The sequence below is a fragment of the Ursus americanus genome, chromosome 1 (assembly GCF_024610735.1).
Source record: "Ursus americanus isolate L20-20 chromosome 1, mUrsAme1.1.p, whole genome shotgun sequence".
Classification (NCBI taxonomy): Eukaryota; Metazoa; Chordata; class Mammalia; order Carnivora; family Ursidae; genus Ursus; species Ursus americanus.
In genome coordinates this window covers 78,542,790-78,557,821 of record NC_142127.1, presented here as the reverse complement: position 1 = coordinate 78,557,821, position 15,032 = coordinate 78,542,790, and the positions used below count along the sequence as shown (strand labels likewise).

At 43.9% G+C, this 15,032-nt stretch overlaps 1 protein-coding gene across 5 annotated transcripts in view; it reads right to left on the bottom strand.

The window, feature by feature from the left end:
- The window catches only part of PARD3B (par-3 family cell polarity regulator beta), a 980,330-nt gene that overhangs the window by 5,634 nt on the left and 959,664 nt on the right, over positions 1-15,032 (bottom strand). The gene's annotated exons all lie outside the window — the stretch shown is intronic.

Below are 15,032 nucleotides of genomic sequence, written 5' to 3'. Positions count from 1 at the left end.
TGCTGCTCTTAAGATCCCATAAACCTTCTGTGCGCGTATTCACCGCTACCGTCACCGGATCCTTCCCACTTCCTACTGCTCTCCCTTTTGTAATTTTTTAAAGGAAAAAAAAAGCAACAATAATAATTAATGAAAAGCTCTTCAATGTCAGAGCACAAATTGGGAGAACACTTGAAAGAAATGACAGAGCTATAAGAACACCGTGTCTGCGCTTAATCAAGCACTGTCAATGAGGGTCAAAAGCGCCCGGTAATCGGCCGAGTTTGATGTTAAAACAGCTCTGTAAGTTCCCCAAATCAATGGAGGTTTGACAGACTCCAAGCTTGGGTGCATGTGGACAGTAGCATGCGGACCCCTTCCTAAGGATGAACAATAGCACTCTCTCTACTGTGTGATGCTTAATTTGGCTGTGAATATTAATGAAAGATCCTCGAGCTTGGGGTAATTTAGAGTTTTCAGATAAAAAAATTAAATTGTTTGTGTACAAGTTATTACAGCATCAACGGCTATGATTCAGTGCAGTTCGCTTTGCTCTATTTTAAATTGCCCATGACAAATAGAGCGCCAACGCACCCTCTGTCGCTCCAGCGTTGGGAAAGAAAGGATCGGGGTTACATCTTCCCTTTCCTTTAGAATTTTATTTTTGATTTAGAAAACTTCCAGCATTCATTTTATCTTTTGTCGTAAAATATTTTAAGCCTCCGCCCCCCGCTCTCATTTCTATTTCCTTTTGGTTCATGTTAGAGATTTCCGAAACACTTAACAAAATATCCGAAACCTGTGCTTTCTCTCGAAACCTACTGAAGCTATTTCTCTGCATGAAGTGAAACATGTGGTTTTTCTGCACTCGTTTGAAGCCCTTGGGAGAAATCACTGACATTTGCAACACACAAACATTATCTGCCTTAAAATGAACATACAACCAGCGCTCCCTCCGGACCCTCTTAGCGGGAATGTTTCCTGTTTAAAATGGAAAGAGAGAAAGGAGGAATTCCAGGCCTTGGACTTTTAGGGTCCTGTGCTCTCCACGGAGATTTCTCGCCTTTAAAACAGAACATTATAAAAGACAGGCACACCTTGTTTTTTTTATTTTTTATTTTTTTATTTTTGAAGAGACAACCCAGATCAAGTGGTGACGGGGCAGAATCCAACCCTGAACGTTGCTGTGACAGCCCAGGCCGCGTGCACGTGGGGGTGGGGGCAGTTGTTATCTCTTCTCCCACACCTCACCCCTGCGGCTCATCCACTTCTCCCAGCAAGGGGCAGGCGGGCTTCTTCCCCTGGGCAGATGGGGAAGAACTCTGAGAGTTTTGCGGACCGTATCCCTTCCTCTGACGGGAGGTTTTACCGCGGGGAGTTTGCTTACATGTGGCAGAGACCCAGTGAGGTTGCTGTTCTTTGTCAAGAAATGAAATCATGGAAACGGTCTTTTCCCGGAGAACTCATCAAAACAGTTATTGTTTTTAATTTTTCATAGAGAAGAAAAACAAGGAGCTGGCCTATGAAAACACTGTTTAAGGTTCAAAGAGTGCTAGAAGAATTTTCTTTCTTTGATGGGGGGGCGCTGCTGTTGTTTATAATAACTTTTTCCTCCAAATCGACTTCTGCCAGAGCAACTTCTAAGGGCTGGTGAATCTTGTGTGTGTGTGTGTGTGTGTGTGTGTGTATGCACACACACAGACACCCTGACATAGACACACACACACACACAAACACAAAAGAATGATTTTTAAACAGGAAAAAAAAAAAAGCCCTCCTCATTAACTTGATAGGATAAAGAAGAATAAGGAGCTGAAATTTTAGCTTTGTTGATCTTAAGTTTCCCTTTCGTTTCCCTTGTTCCCAAGTTCCCAAGTTCCCTTGAGTTTCCCCATATAGTTTATTTGGGTGAAATTTAGTGTTTATAGGTAAGCACAAAAACCAATCCATTCTGGGGCCCAGGAAATGCTTACCCCAGCGACTGATACTGCACGGTACCTGCCAGCCCTGAGAAATCCAGGGGCAGCTTCCTCCAGAGATTATGATGAAAAAAAAGACCCAAACAGCAAATGTATCAGTACTTCCAGACCCTTCATTTTGCAGGTGACCTGAGTTTTATTTGTACGTGTTATTAATTTTCTTAAAAAACTTTCAATTGAAAATCTCACTCAGGAACCATATTTACCTAAGGAAGAAGGAACTAGTCTGTATTTGCTTTCTTTATAATATACCTCTTTGAGGAAGCAATCATGAAAATACCTATACTTTTAAAATTTTGGTTATTTTTTTTCACATTTCTCATAGTTTACTTTTTTTCCTATCTTCTTCTTGATTAGGCTCATTTCTGGAGGCTTTTGCTTGGAAAACTCATAGGAACAATCTCAGTTATGCAGTTTCCAAACACATAGATGCAGAGGGAAGCAATAATGAATGCTAACCTTTCAGCCTAAACTTGACAAGGCTATATGGTGTTGATATGTGAAGAAACAATAACGATCACTTTCTTTACATGAGATTTTCTTCTTTTTGCCAGCTCAGTATGTCACTATTTTTCATTAAACAAAAAGGGGGCTGAAAATCAGAGGCTAAGCAGGTCAGATAGCCAGCCCCTGGGTACCAAGAGTCTTCACTCTATGGAAGGATGGAAGGCAAGCTCCTACATTTGCTAAGGCAATCCTGTATGGGGAAAGGGCTCAACATTGGAAAGACTGAGTCACTGGCAAAACCTTTTAGCTGGGAATGAGGTGGCTATACTTACTGGAATAGGAGACGGGCCATGAGCAATTCTGAATCCTCCCATCTGCCCGCACCCCCCGCCATTACAAAGAAAATCTCTTTTTTCTGCATTTACCACAGTAGGTCATTCTTACCTCATGAGGATGAAAGACTAGTTATATACCGAACTAGAGCACAAACATCTTGAAAGAATGAGTCTTATATATTTAATGATCTCCCTTTGAGCTTAGCACACGGCTTTGCACATCCTAGGTGCTCCATAAATGTGTGTTGAATTTTTTAAAGAGGGTTTAAGTAAAGAGAAAACCCACAAACATGCACAATAACCATAGAGGGTCAGAAGTGTGGAAGGGGTGGAAATAGGTCGTGGGTAAAAAAATAAAAGGAGGTAGCAGACTCTCATTGAGGGTCAGAGACTGGCAAAGGTCGAGGTGAGACTGGTCTCTATTTCTTCCTCCCTGTTTAATTGAGAAATAATTGACATACATCATTTTTAAGTGTAAGGTGCACAGCATGATGGTCTGATTTACAGCTATTGTGAAATGATTACCGCAATAGTTTCAGCTAACATCCATCTTCTCATATGGACATGACGAAAAGAAAGAAGAAAAGAATAAAGGGAAAAATTCTCCTTGTGATAAGAACTCTTAAGATTTACACTCATAACAACTTTCCTATATATCATATGGCAGGGCTAGCTATAGTCATCACGTTGTACATTACGTGTACATTACCTGGTCTCTAATTTTTAAAGAAGGACAGAGGGAAGGAGAAAAAGATGGTGGGCTGAAAAAAAAGGGTTGGATTGGGTCCAACATGGAACGACAGTAAACTTTATCAGGGCGTGGGTTATTATATTTGTCTTGTTTGTCAAGAACAAAAGTATACTCCATTGTCTTCTATAGTACTTGAAACATCGTATGTGCTTAATAAATCTTGGGCTCACATTTATTGCCCTGACTTACTAGTGAGGTCAACATGACTAAGTAGTACAGGTTACATGTATTTATTCAAGAATCAGTTAAGGACTGTGTTTATTATCATCCGGCAAAGAAATTTTCTTTGTTTCTGTCATAAATACAATAATCTAGGAACACTGTGATGTATGCAATTAAAAATACAGTACACAGGATCTCAAATAAAGGTCTTAGGGAGATAATGTCAAAGGTGACAGCCAGGTGCAATCACTACAGTTTCAAGTCCTTGGACTTGAGGATTGATGAACGCGAACCAGAGGTAGAGGTGATGTTCAGTTCCCATCTGTCACAGCACTTCCCAACCTTTTCTTTACCAGAATACACATGATGGATGACTTTCATATAAGCCGCTTGAGCCCCAGAGAGGCAGAAGCTAGGATTATGTGAACTTCCCTACCACCTGTGGGAACGCTACGCCCTTCCCTCCCACTCAAGAAAGAACAAGGGGATTCAAGTGAGTGGGAGCTACATTATTGAGGGAGAAAACCCAAGTCTGTTGTAATTTATCAAAATAAATTATTTGCAACCTTCAGTTCAAGTATCAGTAACGAATCCTTGCAATACAGAGCTGATCATAACTCACCCATGTGTCTCAACGCTGAGCTTAAGAACAACCACGGTCTCTCATCCAAAGAGCTCCCTTTAGGAGAATGAAGGGCAGGTGAGGTTGAAGAGAACAGGGAGAAACAACTGAGCTTGGGACACATCTAGTGACTAGAAGAGAGTCTGCTTCGAGAAGGGATACGTTTAGTGGCTTAAAAATAAGGTACGCGGTAAAAAGTGTGAAAGTCATAAAGAATTTATGACAAGAGGTGAGTACGTCCACCTTCGGCGTAAGCATGGGATTTCTCACTCAAGGAAGAGTTTCCAAAAGGCAGAATCTTGCTCCTCTTAATTTCTGTAAAATACCATGCGTGCTATTAACAGCTAAAACAAAGACAATTTCTTAACTTTTCCAAGGTAGACTTTGTAGATTTCCTTTTTTGGTAATAACTGGCTATGCCCAAATTTGGGGTTCAAATGGGAGGAAGTAACATGATGTGGAACTCTGGGTGCTCTGAGACGTACTTGTACCCCTTGGCAGAAAGTCGACATCTGGCAAAGCCATCCTCCTCCCAAGTATGCCACGCAGGCATTATTCAGCAGCTGAGCTGGTGTTGATGCTTTGTTCTGTAGTTCTTCTGCAAATATGGCAAAGCTAAGAGGAGATCAGCACAAACTAATATACTTGTAGGCGCTTGAGTTGCCCATGTGATGTAGTCAGAGATGCTTTTAGTCTGTGTTTGGAATTCCTTCAGTGTCAGGTTTCTAGTTACCAGCCCTTCACCCCTCATTCCGGCATGAATCTGGCCAGCCTGGATTAGCAGAGCCCTCTGCGATGTATATTACATAGCTTTGATTTCTGCAGATTTCACAGGATCATAAAATATAACGATCATTTGATGGCCAGTGTTATAGAAATGATTTGGGGGGAAAATCTCCTTTTCATCACTCACATTTCCCATTGCGTTATGAGGAGAGGGCTCTTACTCTTTGTTAAGAACTGGAGTGGAAAGAGAAGGACCAGTAGACGCTTTTGGCCCTGGTTAACACCAAGGAAATGTTTGCGAAGAAAATGGAGGTAGAATGATAAGGACTCAGGGCTCAGAAGACATGTCTAAAAACAGTTTAAGACAGTAATTTCGACTGCCCACATTTAATGCTGTTTTTGTGTGTTTTTCAACAATAATCACAAACACAAGAATTTAGTTATTTACCACGCGCATGTGCCACAAAGATGGGATCTGCTGGAACCCTGTAGCTGACGTTAATCTGGAAAGAGTGTTCCATCCTGTCAGATGGTGGAGGTAGTCCCTAAAAACGGTCCTGCCCAAATAATTTCCTTTATGAGGGGGTGTGAGGTTTCTAGTGGGTGCTGAGGGCAATCAGGAAGGGCTGCATGAACACATATAAGGAGAAGGAAACCTGTGGAAATCCAGACGGTTGTGAGTGGCCACAAAAACTCATGAAATCCATCTGAGCAATAACTGCATATAATTACCCTATGGTCTTTTAACCACAGAAGAGGTTTTATTGAAAGAGAATGGCAACCAAAGGAACAAATCATCATAACTTGTCAAACCACTCAAATCATCTCTCTCTTTCTATTGTAACAGTAGTCTCAGAATTTCATTATCTAAACACTGAGGGTTTCATCCAATTGTCATGCAAGAGACAACGGTGTGATTTCAAGGTCAGCCTTGGAGGGCCAACAGGTCCATGAGTGTAGGGTCTGGAATTCTAAAGACAGTTTCGTCCGCCCCTTAGGAGAAGCACTATGCTGCTTCTCGTCCACAGTTACTGGCTGGAGGAAGGACATTCTAGGGCAAAAACACACTGTTCACGAGGGCTGCTTTTTCTTGATCAAGGAGATTATACGTATTTTCAGAGTCATACATGCAATTTTTGGATAAGATATTCATGTGTCTTATCCGAAGCTGGTCAGATATTCGTATCACTGCCACATCTTCCCCTGTGCCTCCATTGACTCTAAAGCCTGGGCAATAGGAAGGTTTTGGGTGTAAACAGCCACAGTCTTAGATCATCAGATGCTTCTTCACTAAGGCCAAGGACCACAGTGAAGGAGTTTCAAATACTTCCGTGTCTGTGGTGTGTGTGTGTGTGTGTGTGTGTGTGTGTGTTTAAGGGCTTCTTTCTATATCATTTCCATTAAGACCACAGAGAATCCTGCCACCGCAATTCTCTTCCTGTGCAATTCAGAAGCAGAAATAGAAGGGCCGAGAAGAGTGCTCCTACCATCCTTGATGAGCTCAGGAATAACCTTCACAAAGAAGCTTGATTTAGAACCTCAGAGATCTGAAGCCACTGGCGCGCTTTCCTGAAGGCCTCCAGCAGGCCATGTTCCACCCAGAGCATTTTCTCCACATTAACGTGTTTGTTCGTTTCAACAGCTCTCCAGGGTAGGTATTATTATTATCCCTGGTTTGCAGATGAGACAACTAAAGAACAGAGAGGTTAAGTAACTTGACCAAAGTCACGCAGGAAGTAGCAGGGCCCAGATTCAAAGCCAGGCAGGCCCCCCACCCCTGAGGCTGCATGTTTAACCACGAAGCTAGACCGTGCAGCCTCTAACCTCTCTTGCTTCTCACGGCTCACAATGCGCCCAGTGGCGGCAGGTGACAGGAATCACAGACATTCTGCTAACACTGCCTGGGGAATGGGGGGCAAGTAAGAAGTAGCTGAGTGTGGACAGGCTGTCTGGGCCTGGTCATGGAGGACCGTAATACCAGAGGTGCTGTGGGGAGGGTGAGACGTGTGACTGTCATTCGGTAGGACTTGGATCAGGGGAGTGCTGTGAATGGCCTGGTGGGTGGCATGACTCCACTGGGAGGCTCCTTAGGCACTGCAAACCTTACAGGTACAAAATTAAATAATTTCCTCCCCCCACATCTGCTGCCCCTCCAGGGGTCCCTGTAGAGAATGACAATCGACACAGTCAGCTAGACCAGAAATGGAGACCCCTCCCTGTCATCCCCTCTCCAGCCAGACATTGCATTCTAGAAAATGCTCTCTTAAGTATTCTTGGCTGTCTGTTCTCAGTGCTCAGCCTTAGTCTAAGCTCAGGGTCCCCTTTCAGCTGGGCGAGCAAGAGGACGTTAGGACAAGCAGACAGGCAGGCGGAGCTGTGGGCTCGCTTCACCAAAGAGCAGTTCACCATCGTCGAGCCAGGTGCGCGTGAAATCCAAAGGACAGTTGGATTTTGTGACCACCAAGCCGGTTGCCACCAACTCTGAAGCAATTTTGAGCACATTGTACTGACTCTCAAATGAAAACGAGGTATTGCATGGTGCACTGGGTGTCATACGCAACTAATGAGTCGTCGAACTTTACATCAAAAACCAGGGATGTACTGTATGGTGACCAACATAATATAATAAAAAAATATTATAATAATAATAAAAAGAAAACGAGGCACAGTCTGTAAAGACAGGCGGGATCGGTTTTCTTTCGGCGACTGTGTGATCATTTACGCTGTGCGGATGGGATATTCTCAAATTTCAGTCCTTACACTGGGGAAGAATTTCTTCCTTGTACCTGAATATAAGGTCTGCTATAACCCCCCCCCAATTTTCCCCTTAACATTAGATAGTCTTTTCTCCCAAATTTGTAAGACTAAGTGAGGCTTATATAACATATTTCATAAAACTCTGGGTTCACTTTCTGCCTTAAGAAATGAGCATGTTAGTATTAGTATTTAATTTCTAAGGTAGCTGAAGAGACAAACGGACCAGGGACCAGCATAAAGATGAGGAGAGCTGGGTTTACTTGTGGCTAGGAAGAACTGGAGCTTAGCCCCTCCCCATACTGCCTCGATTTCATCTCTGTCCAGACTTCCTGTGAAAAGGGCTTTCCCCGTCCTGCTCTCAATAGTGACCTGAGCTTCCTGGTCCCACCCTCTCTCCACTGGAGGGGGCACACCGAAGGAGGTACGGCCTTGTCCCAGAGCTCCACTCAGGGGACTTCTGGATTTTGGTCATGGATTCAGCCACAGTCGTACTTGGGTAGATTTTGGAAATTTACAGGCTCACAATCTCCCTGATGCCCAGCACCAAACCCATGGGTCCATTCTCCAATTTCCACCAGGTAATAAATGGAAGCACTTTTGGCCTCTCCGTAGCAGTTTTGATGTGGAGTGGAATCACCTCATGACAATTTTCATCAAAGTGTGGAGGCTAATTCTGGGCCTTCATCTCCTGTCTGTGCGAAGCAGGTGCCAAAGCCCGAGGCTGGGCCCGGTGGGCACACAGGCGGCTCAGCCCTTGGCCCCCATTCAGCCTGCCCGTCTGGAACCCAGCTCATTATTTGGCAGACAGCTTTGGAGATAGCACCAGCATGACAGGTTCTCTATAATATCACATTCTATTTAGCTTTCAGTTTTGCAGATGAAATGGATTTACAGCACAAAGGTTGCTGAACTGTATTGTCGAAATGATTTTCAACAAATAATAAAAGTTATTAAGAGAGTCTTGGGTGCCGATGACTAGCGCCAAGCTCACCCGGCTGGCCTTGGTCTCTTCATCCTCTGATCATTACATGGCTCGTAAAGCCTGGTTATTAATGTCATTACAAGCCTTTTACTTTCAAATCTCCCTTTATTGAAGTCAGAGCATTCTTTGTTATTTCTCTTTCTGCCGAAGTAGAGCCTGACTGTCAGCCCGGCTCCTTCGGGTTCCACGCTTGCCTTTGATGCTGATAAAATTGGGCAGCTAGCAAATCAAGGCTTATCATAGCTCACACTGATTGGGGCTATGAAATTACTCCGCTCTCATCATGACTCCGTCTTCATCATCATCATCTTCTTTTTTGTCTCCAGTGTTCTTGTACAGTTATCATCCCGAGCCCTTCCACAAGCCCCCTCCCACGCCCCCGCCTCCCCTCCTTTTAGCGAACGAATATGTGGGTCCAGAGCCATTGATGAGTGCTTTTAAAAAAGAGCAAGACAAGCTTTTATTGTGAGTGAGCTCCTTCAGATGTTATTTCATCCTACATTTGTTCTCTAACTCCCCGATTTATTGATTTATTCCTTGAGCAATTCGAAGAAAACTGTAAATTCACCCTGGGTTCTATGTCTCCGAGCGCTGCCTCGCTCTCCGCCGTGTTTGGTGCCCGCATATGTGCCAAATGAAGTGATGTCCCCCTGTTTGAGCGCACGCGTTCTATCGTCAGCACGGTGGCAACCTCATTCCTTAAAATCAGTCACGAAGCTGGAGCTTTAATAATTTAAATAAAAGCTTATCATAGAAAAGCAAATATTTACATGTTTGAGTCGTCTAATTTAAAGAAATTAATTAAAAGTAAATGCCGAAGTGATTTAAAACTAAAGAGCCATTACCAAATAAAACGTTATTTACCATTTGCCCCATGCCAGCTTGTTTTCAAACTTTGGGGGAGATGGGATTCTAGGCTCTACCTTTGCTGTGGTGGACCTTGAGCCTTCAGGCTGCCAGCCTGTTTGGAACTTGATCTCATTTGCCTGTGAGGGTGGGAGGTGCTCTTAGGGTGCACTTCAGGGGAGCGGGGAGAGCGGGGGACTCTGAGACAAAGACTGGGCTTGGACCGGGCAAGGCACCTCACAGAAATACGATCCAGGTGCCTTGACTTTTCCCGAACCTCCATGACCTCATATGTAAAATGGGGATAGCAGGACTGCCTTGCCTCCCCTTGCAGAAACCGAATAAGAACAAAGAGACCAATTACACTGAGATCCTCAATACTTGAGTTTGAAGTCACACCCAGTCATTTTTAAAAGAAATAAAATCGCATCTTCTATAGGGAGTTTAAGGTAACCGTCCAAAGACCTAGAATGAGCAAGTAAATAAATTCGTAAGCAAATCTAAAATTTATGACGGAGTGCAACGGACCCTCTGTGTCCCACTCCACATTAATATGCATCGGTGTAGGAAACCCTCCATCAGACACTGCAACTTATAAGTCATTACAATGAATATATAAATGAATATATAAATATGAATATATATACACCACATAGATTCATATATATTCACTATGCATGTTTAATATTCTTGTATATATATATGTGGGGAGAGAGAGGGAGAGAGGCTCACATATTTTAAGAAATTTCAGCTAGTTGCTGACATTGGAACATTGAGGGTTCTCACATAAAAATTCAGCTTTTGGGTTTTTCTTTAAACTCAGGCCTTGCCTTCCTTTAAGACGGTACTCAGCCGGAGCCACCCCCGCAGGTAGGGCCTAGCCCTCCTCAGGCTTCTCTCCTTGAAGGCTCCCACCTGCCCCTATAGCTATTGGGTCTGCAGCCCCCCCCCCCCATTTATGCATCACCCATTGGGGTCACAGCTTCCACTTGACAGGTGTATGTTATCCAAATTCCCCACTTTAAAGAGCAAAAGTGTCCTGGGAAGCACACTGACATTTCTATTACCATACCTGGTCTGCCTGTAAATCTTTAACAGTAAGTTCTCCATCAAGACCTCTGTGCAAGAGAGAGCTGCAGTGTGGAGAAGGGGCCCCGGGTCAGAACTGCAAAGACTGAGCCATATCCCAGGGGGTTCAGACAAGTCATTTTACTTTCCTAGACCTTATCTCCAACTCTGTAAAATGAATAGGTGCCCCCCAGTGAGTCACCCGGGGTTACAATTTCAGGACCCTTCCAGGAAACCACACAAGCTCCAGTCCAAACTGACCCGAGGTCACAGTGCTGCATTTCAGCCTGACCTCTGCTTGTGACCCTGGCTGGACTTCTTCACTTATTTGTGCCTTGGTTTCTCCATCGGTAAAGCAATACGTACTTTTCTTCTCACAGGAGAGAGTGCAGTGATACTAGTGAAAGCATACCAGAGGAAATTCGGAGTAAAAAGAATCTGAGATCTTATGTGACTCTGGTGTCTCAGAGGTTATAGGTATGAAGCGAAGCTTGCTTTGCCTAATGGGACTTCCTGGATCGGAATTTGCGCTCCCCACGAGAGGTATCATGCAGATGTTGTTCTGGCCCATAAGGCGAGACTGTGCAAACGCTCGGCAGAGGAATACCAGATCCCAGGTAAGGCAAGGGGAGGTGTGTCCCCTTTCTAAAGCCCGGACTCTAAGTCACCTCCTTGCTCCTCGGTGCATTTCACTAGGAAAGTCTGGAGTTAACTGTTATCAGGTGGTTAAGCAAGTTGATGAGGTGTAAACTAGCCCTTTAATTGTTTTATTTACAACATACTTATCCCGCCCTAACATCTCATTGGGGAATTCTCCTACTTAGTTGATTAAGTTAAGTGAGGTTTAGTGAACTACGATTTGGTAAAACCAGAAATAGAAAAATACCTGCTGGATTTTAGCAATTTTACAGTCACTTGCAAGTAAGTGTGGAACACACTCGGTGGGCATTTAAAAAAAGTCTCATCAATTTAACAACAACAACAACAACAACAAATGGATTAAACTGTTAATTACCTTCATCACCACCACTAAAAAAATAATAACTTGGAAAATCAAGATGGTGGAAAATAACTAAATTTAAATCCATTTGTTCCTCTCTGGGTACTATTTCTCGTAGAAAGAAATAGCTTCAGGGGAAAATTTCATTTGTCAGGGATAGGCACTCAGAATTGTTTTTAGAAGCCAAATGCTTACTTAAGAAATAATCCTCTTATCGTTCCGCTGTAGTTCTAAGTCTGGACGAACCTCGGAACGTTAACCTCGCCCAGAGGGCCATCTTAGACGTTGGTTGTTGACAGTGTCCTCTGAACGTCAAGCACCTACAGAAAGGTATGAGCCCCAATGTCTATCGTCTGGATCTTACCAACCAGCTGAAGGGACAAAGAAACAGATGAAAGACGAGACAGGGCACATAGGCTCAATGCTGAGGAAGCGCCCTGGGATACCTGCTGCAGCAAAGGGCTCTGATAAGTGAGCCGTTGCATTGGAGGAATCTGGAAGAAGATCTGGGTACGAGCGACAGAGAGATGGGGACAGGGAGAGAGGATGACCCTCTCTGAAGACAGGAGGCAGGACGGTGGGCAGAAGAAAGTGCTCTTGTTTTTAAGTGTCAAATCTGACCTGTCCCAGCTATCATTTCTTCCCGATCCCCTATTTCTGAATCAGATGCCCCTCTTGTAAACTTGTTTTTTTTTTTTTTAAAGATTTTATTTATTTATTCAACAGAGATAGAGACAGCCAGCAAGGGAGGGAACACAAGCAGGGGGAGTGGGAGAGGAAGAAGCAGGCTCCTAGCGGAGGAGCCTGATGTGGGGCTCGATCCCAGATCGCCAGGATCACGCCCTGAGCCGAAGGCAGACGCTTAACCGCTGTGCCACCCAGGCGCCCCCTCTTGTAAACTTCTTGAGCAATGTCAGTAATGTTAGAAAATTAAGTCATGATTGATTTAAAATTGTATACGGTAAGATTACATAAGGTCACGGAAAATCTTGAATATAGTACAGACTTTTTTGTTGCTTAGGGGAAGTTCTGTCTCTATGGAATTGCTAACCACTATAATTACCTGTTTTCTTATTTGTCCCCCAATAAACTGTGAGCTCCATGATGGTAAGTACTATTATTGACTTCATTGTTGACTTCCCAGTGCCTGGTACCTGATAAGCCCTCACTGCAATATTTAGTAAATGGATGTTTTCTGGTGATTCCTAGTGTGGAAAAAAGGGTCCTCTTCTCTAAACTGAGTGGGAGTTAGACTTGCCGACTGAGAAAAAAAACCACGTCGATTTGGTTTCAGCCTTGTATCTTTCTCTCCCTGCAGCTGGCGTCTTACTTGTTGCCTAGTGACTAAGCACTCAACTCAACACCAGCTTTCGTAAATGGGTTTCTGTCGTGATGGTGGGCTCAGCCTTTCTATGGTCAACAAGAGCACTGCTCTTGGAGTCAAAACTCCTGGGTTCAAGTTCCGGCTCTGCCACTGGCTTTGAGTGAGAAATGTCCGTGTTCACTTTCTTTGCTCAAAAGTGGGGATTATAATGCCAAACCCACAGGGTGGGTGGGGGAAGATCAATCATTAGAGGCGTGTGGAAAAGCATGGTGTAACTGACAAAGCCCTATTCAGTTGTAAGATATCGCAAGTATTATTACTATTACCCCTTCACTTTCTCCAGGCCTGAGGTTGCACCCTGCCCATTAAAATCCTTCAAGGAATGAGGTCCTACCCCTGAATCTAAATGTCCAAGGCTGGGTGTCTCCATTTGCTGCCACCTTCCTAAAGCCAGTAGAGCCTTTGTCTTTGGTCTTCGACTACCTTTCAGGCTGAGCTCCTTTCTGCTTTTTGGGATCCTTTTTGTCCAAATTGGATAGACTTGCAGGTGTCTTCTGGCTACAATCACCAGACTTCCTGCCTTATCTCCTTCTGCCGGGGCCTCTCCTGATCTCGTCTATCTCCAGGGATGTCTGTGTTCAGGTCTCGGCTAACTTTGAGTTCAGCAGCCCTGAGCATCAACACAGATCCCGTATGAGTCTCAAGAGACGCAACAGCAGGGGAGTAGGTGCTTATGGGTGCTTCCAGTGCTGGCTTTTCACTTGACGGACATGTGACGTTAGGACAGTTGCTTATCCTCTATAATATAGTCTCAGTTTCTTCATGTGTGGAATTGGAATAGTAAGGGTTACCTGCCTCACTGACTAGTTAGGGGGGTTAAGTTAGAAAAAGCACTGGAAAGCACTTAGCACACTACCTGGGTATGGTAAGCAATTCGTAAAGTTGGCTATTATTATGGTTATTTTTCTCTCTGCTCCAACTTTTTATTACTTATTCCTGATTCCATAATGTCTTGCATGCTTTTCTCAGTCTTCCAAATACTCAAATATGTCTAGAGGCCTTTTTCTCTCTAAAAATCTGCTTTCTCCAGATGGAAAAGAGGCAAGTTATCACCACTTTCCCAAAACTTATGGACTATGTTCATTAAAAAAAGATACAAGATACACTGAAATATATACTCTCTAAACAGTTGTTCTTTTTTGTGTAGTCCTGGTTTTATCCTTTGTGTCTAATTGCTCCTTATTAGTGTGTCCACATTGATGCCACCTCTTGGAAAGCTGCTGGAGGACTTGGATTGGGGGCTGGACACATCTCTGAGAAGGAGCAACAGAAGCACATGGGCAAAGTATCAAATGAGTTATAGACACATGCACCCAAAGCCAAAGGAAGCTGGGCAGCAGCCAAAAGTCCATCAAGCATGGTCTTGCAAGAGACATAATATACTCCACGTCTCTCGTCTTTTCCTTTAATATCAGACTATATGGATGGAGGAAACACTGCATTATATTTACTTGAGGAAGCATTTCTGAAGCCTGTGGGTTAGAGGACAAGCAGATTCAGAAGTAGAAAATGGTTTGGTGCTTTGGTCTGATGGATAATTTGTTAGGGGTTTAGCACTCATTCTTCCTTTTATGAGTGTGTAACAAGAGCTTCTACTTTTCTCTTCCATCCTTGAGTCTAGCCTTCCTTCTTCCCTTGTCATCATAGTCGGGACAGTGGGAAGTTGCTGGTTTTTCCTGCTTCGTATCTGTCCCATCTTATCCTGGCGATAATATTCTGTTCTTTTGCGAATTGTTCCATGCCCACTCCCAGTCCACGTGGTTCAGGTAGAGCGACTCTACCCATGACTCCAGAAGTGGCATGTAACTTAGGCCTGGCCATCAGAACATTCCACCCCGCTGGCTACAGCGATCATCTATGGTTAAGTACATAACCTGATTTCAGCAACCTGGGACAATTCTAGGACTGCCACTGGATACGTTGAAATGTGAGATTCCCTTTCTTATGGGAGTGGCTGAGAAGACAGGAAGATAAGCTTGGTGCTTTGGGCAGCT